Below are 8,377 nucleotides of genomic sequence, written 5' to 3' on the forward strand. Positions count from 1 at the left end.
GAAAAAGTATCACGTCGAAACAAAACGGAATGCACCATGATGTTCACACTTGAAACATTTGTAACTTAGATCCTTCAGCTCTCATGCTTACCAATGGCAGTAGCAGTGGTTTGCGCTTTGTATTCTCACAAGCTTGGTCAAATAAACCATATACCCAGAAAAACATACCAAAACAGATATCAGTTGTGGGGGAAGAGCGCTCTGGCTGTTTCATTGATAAAAAGCCACCCATTGAGGTTGTGCTGTTCGTACATTTGTTGTTAAGTATATAGGCGAGAGAAACTGTTACATATCCCTGCCTTACCGACACGCTCCATCTGATCATGATGAGGAAACCAGTATATCCCAATGGATTCCAACACCAAACGTACCATGGTGATAATCGGAAATTTGCTACAGAGCTAGTTATCATACAGATCTAATCTGTAGTGATGTAGATTTACTAACACTGACAAACGGCATGGTTTATATTCAGAACATTCTTGTCAGAAAATCTATTTTTTATAGTTTGTTGCTGAAGTTTAAGCTTCAGTGTGTAATTTATTCAAGAAATCATGTGTGTTGTCATCTCCATTGTGTTCCTTAATGACAGCACCAGCTCTCATTTGATGATGTAACATTTCTTTATAAAGTCGTCTGTGGGATATTATGGCTAATAAAAACACGTAACCATACCAAGAACGATGGCGGAATGCGAAATGTTCAACATTCCCACGGGATGGGGACCGTCAAAGATGCTGGCACAGGCGTAGTTATGGAAACCATATGACGTATGAAAACGAGACCAAAAGATTCCAGTAAACTCATTTCATTAATACCGTCCCGAAATGTTGGCGGGATTGGGGGACAAAGCAGATGGTCGATGCCAGAGCATACAGGGTATATATGATCCCTATATTACTGAAGTAAACAGATCGGCGGAATATATCATTATTTATTAGAGTCGACCCACTTCTGAGGTATTTGGGGGAGTAAGCGTGTACCAATGTGTATCAGGGTTTTATTAAAGGGACTAGTACACCAATAAACTATCAGAGGCTACCAGGTAATTTGGATTAAACGGACAGTGTTACATTAGTGTTCACGAAATCTCACTTTTGTGTGTGTGTGTTCGACAGATAGTTGTAAATTAGTAATTTGTTTTTAGAAAGAAAATATTTTACTGATGAAATTCCACGAGGTTCTGAAAATAGATGGATCATTGGCGGGAATTAAAATATTACTTTCGTCAAAAAATCACCTAGGAATCCCCACGAATATCACTGTAGGCTGGAAGCGGAAGGGGAGTTCAGACCAGAAACAGTGGGTATTTCATCAAGATATCATTTTTAGAAAAAGGTGTGATTTGGAGATGCGATTTATACAAATCTTTGTCTTAAAGTATAGTTTATGAAAAAAATCGGATCATTTTAAGATATCTGATGTCTGGCGGTGTGTAGATATTCGTATATTGCGTGATTAAAGAATTTATCTGAATCAAAGAAATTCTATCCAAATTGCACAAGGCGTAATTACATTAAAAAGAATGCGTGAGATTGGATCATTTTCAGAAAAAAGTAATAAAGTCACAGTATGTATTATATTATAAAATTTCCATTACGCAACTAATTGCACTTTTGGTGGATCAAAGCGCAGAAGAAATCCTATTACATATAAAATCATTTACGTACTTGTAAGCGAAATGCGTGCATACTGTCATCCCCACGCAAAGCTGCCATATCGTCACGGATTCACTCGGACCTTCTGTTAGAGTAACAACATTAAAACGTCAACTTAGTCATCGTTATGACCTCTTTCCATCCAAATAGATATAATATGTTTGAAAGTGTTTGTCCTTAAATCTCACGGACACGTCGGTCAAGTGTGGTCAACTTTTTACTGCTTTTGGGACAACCTTAACGGTATTTATGGTCCGGATTGGACAAGTTTCACATTATAGAAATAGAATATACAGATGATGACTTAGTGGACAATACTGCCCAATACAGTGATCACATAAACCTGACTAGACAGGTACTCGGAATGCACAGGTTCTGAATGACTTGGCTTAGTAAATATATTTTCATATCTCAATATATGAAAACCGAATGTTCCTTTTTCGGATTTTCTTTCCACTTGAAATGCGTAATACAACATTCGTATTGGCTTATAACTCGTTACGTCATTTACTTTTTGAGAAACAAAAACACATACCGTCAAACTGACCAGCCTTTGTCACCTTGCTCCGTGCCGCACATGGCCGTTTATCACCCAACTGGCTACTCTTCGGACATGTCAGTTGTCACTCAAGTAGTTACACATTCCTGTCAGTAATATAGTCATATCGTTCAAGTATGAAATTGACATTCCATGAAAATTAGAAATTCGTCAGCATTCCGAACATATTATTAGGGCGCTTAAACATCAAAACAATAAAGAAAAACGAAACAATACTAAAAAAAACATAGCGTTATCATGTTCATGTTATACTAAAAGAGAGCCCGGCCCGGTTTACTTTTTGAGTTTGGAGTAGCGGACAATGTTTGAAAGGTGCAGAAAGAGTACACTGACAACATTCTACTTTCGGTTTCATTTCTCCTTAAGAGGACATTCAGAAGAAGTCTCGCAAACATTAGAGGTGTGTCAAAGAAGAAAATGTTTACATTTTGAAGATGTTTATGACACGATTCTCACGCGCCGTCCGTATCTATATGATTTATGTTTCCCGGCTCGTGTGGTAAAACTCTCACTATCAATAAGTGAAACGTTTGTTTGTCATCTTTACAACACTTAAACACCAACAAAAACAGCGTAAACGTCGAGGTGTGCTGTCTTGTGCAATGTTGGCTTGATTAGTAGATTTGACACGCTCGGTACTAACAGAACACGATTGTTTGTAAATGTGCAGACATGTGCGTAATTGAATTAGATATATTTATTCGTCTGAACATATCATACATGTACTATGTACATTACTTTAAAGTAGTTCATGATTTCATCATCAAATTAATTAAACTCTGAACTGGGAATCACTTTGCATTATACCCATTTTATATAGTTTATTTGTTTATTGGATTATCGCTTTGTAAGGCGGGTAACTTCATCACTGAATATCATGCGAAAGACCCGCCGCATGATATGTAAAATGTCTTGAGACGCGTCACATTATTGATTTAGTCTCTTCACAATTGGCTGAAACTAGTGTTTATGTTGAAATTCCGTAAACCCGGATCCATATGTGCTGTTTTTAAATTTATTCTGAAAAAAAGGAAATATTCGGAATAACGATTAAGGATTCGAAGTGCAGTAATTCGGGCACTTACTAACAAAAAAAAATATTAATTTTTTTGGGATAAAATGTTTAATTAATGTTTTTTTATAAACATGGATCAATGGAATACCGGCTGGAATTGAAGCACGTTTACATCTATATATTTCAAACAATGCCAAAGTTTCCCAATAAAAACTGACCGAGCTGAACTCAAACAGCTGTGTTAAACAAAATATTGAAAAACAAATTGGAAAAATTGTCGAACTGAATGGATAAGAGGATATATTAGCACATAAATGAAATCACTTTGAGGCTTTTGGTGCACATTCCGGATTAAGGGATTGCAAGCCACGTGCAGCTGTTTGATCTACCTAGACCCTCTGGTATTACAGATCACGTGACATGTTTTGTGTTTCATTTCCTGTTTCTGGGTCTCTGTATTGTTGTTAAGTTTATTTATATATACAAATATCACCGGCATCTGATAACTAGATTAAACAAAACCGACTTTAGCCACCTTATTTCAAAGTCAAACTTTTTTTCGCCAAGTACGACCTAGGATCTCGGAAGATGATTGTCGCCGAACAGGGTATTCATTCTTAAACATACTCAAGGTTCAAGCTTTTTTGTCACCACGTATGGACGATATGTTACAACAAGTGTATGACGTCACTAGCGGCTCAATGTCAAATGAAAATTGTGACAGGTGCTCTCATTTGATTCAGTCCAAATGATATTTGATTGTACATGAAATATTGACAAAACACCAGAAATGTATTGTCTGCCATCAGTGTAACCTTTGTGTCCAGGTAATTGTCGCGATATTTTTCTTTGAGTTCTGAGAAAATTATACAAAACAGCTTCGCAATAGGGAAAATTCCCTTTACCTCAATCAGTAAGTATGGACTGCTGAGAATCGTGGCAGCACACAACTCGCTTTCCCGTTACGGCCATCATTTTGGGGCATGGATATATAGAACGAGTTTTGAGTGTAGTGTTCGTGGTTGAACTTGCAGAAAATGGGAAAGATGAAGGGAATATTGACAATACCTAGAATTACGTTTCCCATCCCGGTAGATCAGCTGACGGTGAATCAGGGGTTTCGGGTTCGATCCCCGGTGGGCGCGCATTACTGGCCTTTCTTACTACAGGTTTCTTTTTATAGCCGACTTTTATTCCTCTATTGTTCCCTTGTCACACAGCATCAGAAATCGGTCACTTTTATACAATAGCCAACAAAAGGTCAACACCTACCTTTATGTATTGAAGGTCAAGTTTTTTATTATCTATTTACAAAGGTAGGAGGATGACCTCGCTACTCATAGTAGGTAACAGTATATCAACTGGAGATGACCGTTAAACCAAATTTCAAATTTTCAAGGGATAAATTTCGGACAGATATCCAGAAAATTGAGACATTTATAATTTGTAACATCGATAGGGATTGTTTTAAAAACAGATTCTGGAAGACAGGTTCTTACAACTGTTTTTTACCAATGCATTCACTGAAATAGATGCTATTTTAAGTTGATTCAATTTAATCTAAATGTACTTGTAATAAACAAACAATGATAAGAGACCTGTTGATATCCGTTTCACCCAGTACCGGAATCTGGCAAATGCAAGCTATTCTGACACCACACACACCTAAATGGAAAGCAATTGTTTGATCAATGGTGGTCAATTTTTAGCGAATTATGGAAATTCTTTTATGTCCGCGAACAGTAATAAAGATAACGAAGGGTTGGGGTTTTCTAAATATGGTAAATTGGCGAGTTGTAATTGCATGAAGAGTAAAGTCCCCTGAGTGTGTATGATATATTCATGAACTCTTCTACTACCGATAGTGTTTGGTCGACTGTATGACAATCAAGCATCTTCTTTTTCCATACACAAAGCTTATTCATTACTCTATATCAGAAAAGCTTTAAACAATTCGTCTTCAGTAATCAGCAAACACACTTCTTTGTAATACGTCAGTACATAATTATCGTAGCGTATTTCTGTCAAATTCAAGAGATGTCTCGTTGAAATTATAGAATGAATATATCTTTAATGTCAAGCTGACCATGCACGCGCCAATTAACAGTCGTCATTAGTGGTGTGTGTTGTTTGATTGGTTTATTAGTCTCGCGAGACTTTCTTTTATTTCCCTGGCCTTACTGATAGTCGTGTGTTCTAGCGTCTGCTTACAACACCGTGTTCGTGGACCAAAGTAATAAAAAATCCCCAATCGCCGACTGTTGCCATCTCTGGATGATCGCCTACACTAGATACCTCTCATCTCTTACAATACTATCTGACCCAAATGTAAATATCATTGTTTATGTGTTGTATTTTGACATTTATTTTGTTTTTATTAAACACACGAAGGTAATGGAGTAAGCGCTTGGTAGTACTAACATATGGAAAATGACTCAAGTTAGACTTTCCATATTTTATGATTGTACAGAGGTTTAGAAACGTCTCTACCAGGTTGATTTACATTAAACCCGTTTTATAACACCGTATACAAACTTTGAATACATCATCATCCACTATTTAAGTTTCTGTATCATTAGCTCGTTGCTTTCTTTCCTTCAGCACAAAGTTATCTAGTTGAATGTTTCCTATTGATCTTATATACTCTCACCGGATATAAAAGGAAATAACGAGTAGGGAGGGTGGGAAAGTAAAAAATCTTCGGGGAAATGATGGTGGATTCAAAGAATAAGCATAGATGGCCTTTGGGCTCCGTAAGAAAGAATATTTTTTGTCAAATATATCTGAATTTTTATAATTTCTTTGTGAAACAGTTATCTGATCATTCCCTCGAAGCGGTCAAAGTTGACCTTCTCCGGCGTAATTTGAGACTTTCTCCGCTTTACTCGTTACTTCCGTTTATACCCTATAATTCTGCGCAGTGCGAAGAAGAGTTAAAATAACCACACCTCTACCAATGCAATTTCCTATGTTGGATGTTAAACAATAGAGGTGTCTAAGAGTTCACTTGTACTTATATTACGAGGATTGGATTTTCGTAGTAAACAACTGCATAATTAAGAACTGAACTCAGCATGAGCCAAATAGATGTGAATTGTTTAAAATCGGTTCTTTGATGGAAGAAGACACGCAAGGAAAACTGAGAAATCACGACGTGTCTTATGAAATATACGGCTTCTGCATAGATGTGTGTCAACATTGTTAACGGTGTTGATCACCGCCTGACGGGTTTACCGCCCCGTGAACGAACAGGAACATTTTGAGACGGTTTACCATAACTAGTGGCTACATCGCTGGACACCACCCGGGAGGACCTAAACTCGCACTGTCGGATAAAACGTCTGGAGAGTCCGTAATCCATTGTCACTGATGCACCTTTATAGACCTACATTCAGACTAATTACTCACCGGGAGCTCGTTATATAGTTGGAAATACACCCAGCATTTAATCATTCTTTTTTTGAAATTGGTTCGCTGACGTTCTCTGAAGCCCCCTCTACCTTTGTGAAATTCTTCAAGAATATTCACTGAAAATATTTTCTTCTCTATAAGATCACTTAGATGTCCGTTCTTTCCGCGAAATACACCTATCCTACAGCAGATCTGACGTGAAATTAGTTTCAACTTGAATTTTAATATGTAAAATGTACGACTTGTCGGTAAAGTGATATATCATTTTCATACATATACATAAAATTTGTTATTTTAATGTTTATATATGTCATACAACATATTAACAAATGTTTCGCAATTAAATTTCATAACTGAATATATGTATACGAGATAAAACAGAAACCTACAGTGATAACGTATATACAGTCAAATTATATTCAAGCGAACGAAAAACAAAAAATACCAGGAAAATATTGAAGCTTTCTACTCATTAACAAAGTTATTGTTTTTCTCAATTATATCACTCTTTTAATTAAAACAGTTCCATTGATTTCTTCGAGAGTTGAAGATAGGTGCCTCAAGTGTCCTGAAAAGACCACGGCAATGAATTAAGTACTCCCAATCGCCATATAAGTACCACGCGATGCATAACAATAGCCTCATTTACGTTGTGTTAAGATATACTCAGCACTTCACGGCATTTCGATAAATAAGTTTTATAAGTGCACTGCCTCATGGCCTGGAGAAATATGATGTCTCGGTAAGCGGCAAACTGCAGGTGTGTGAGAACGGCGCGGAGAACAGTTAGCTTTATCAAAGTTTAACGTATTAAATTAATGATTTTTGTTGAATCTTTTCTTGATTTTTTTTCTCATATCTGTGATTAGTGGTAGTCTACATTGTTTTATTTATACGTTAAAAATAAAATAAAATAAAAAATGATACCGAGAGTAACATCAAAATGGAGGATATACGCAGTTTATCAAAGTATATGAAATATTAAGAAGTTGTATACTACTGAAGTTTTTTAAGAATGTGCAGTTATCATGAAAATAAACACAAAAACAAAACTAAACTAAACAGAAAACAAAATGTCAACGGAATTACTTATAAATAATGATAACTTAATGCGAGATTGTTCTTTGTAAAAGCTGACGGTTCTTGAAACATTTTCGGCGCTGAAGAAGAGGTGAAATAACGAGACGTTTATTTGAATTACAATCCACGAGACAAACACTACTGAGGGGCCCTCCGCAATGTAAACCGATATTGTCCAGTTAATACGCTCATTGTCAAATAAAATACGACTCCTGATATCTATAACTCTCGACACAGGCGATCAGACGACATTTCTAAATGTTGGCAGGAACCAGGGTCCGCTTTGGTCTCTTTCAAGATTTTCCGGGTTCAAAATGTCCGATTCGTTTCTTAGTTACGCGAATTTAAGGTTTAAAGATTATGAGATTTATTTTCTAGTTAAAAAAACTTATTTATGGTATTATGATGTTAGGAAATCACGAGAAGTCGTCTCATACTCCTTTTATTGGTGTACATTACATACATGTTTATCATAATGTACCGTAATATGTACTTATTTGGAAGTCACGTCATCAATATGAATTCATCAACACTGCTTTATACTGACAGAGTAAGATTTTTATATCCATACATCACTACAGCCTCGCTTTGAGCTTTAAGATATTAATATTTTCTCAATATTGGAGACGCCACTTCCCATGTAATGTACCGTAC

This window comes from Ylistrum balloti, unplaced genomic scaffold (assembly GCF_031769215.1).
Source record: "Ylistrum balloti isolate Yb309-2 unplaced genomic scaffold, AGI_CSIRO_Ybal_v1 Utg369758, whole genome shotgun sequence".
Taxonomy (NCBI): Eukaryota; Metazoa; Mollusca; class Bivalvia; order Pectinida; family Pectinidae; genus Ylistrum; species Ylistrum balloti.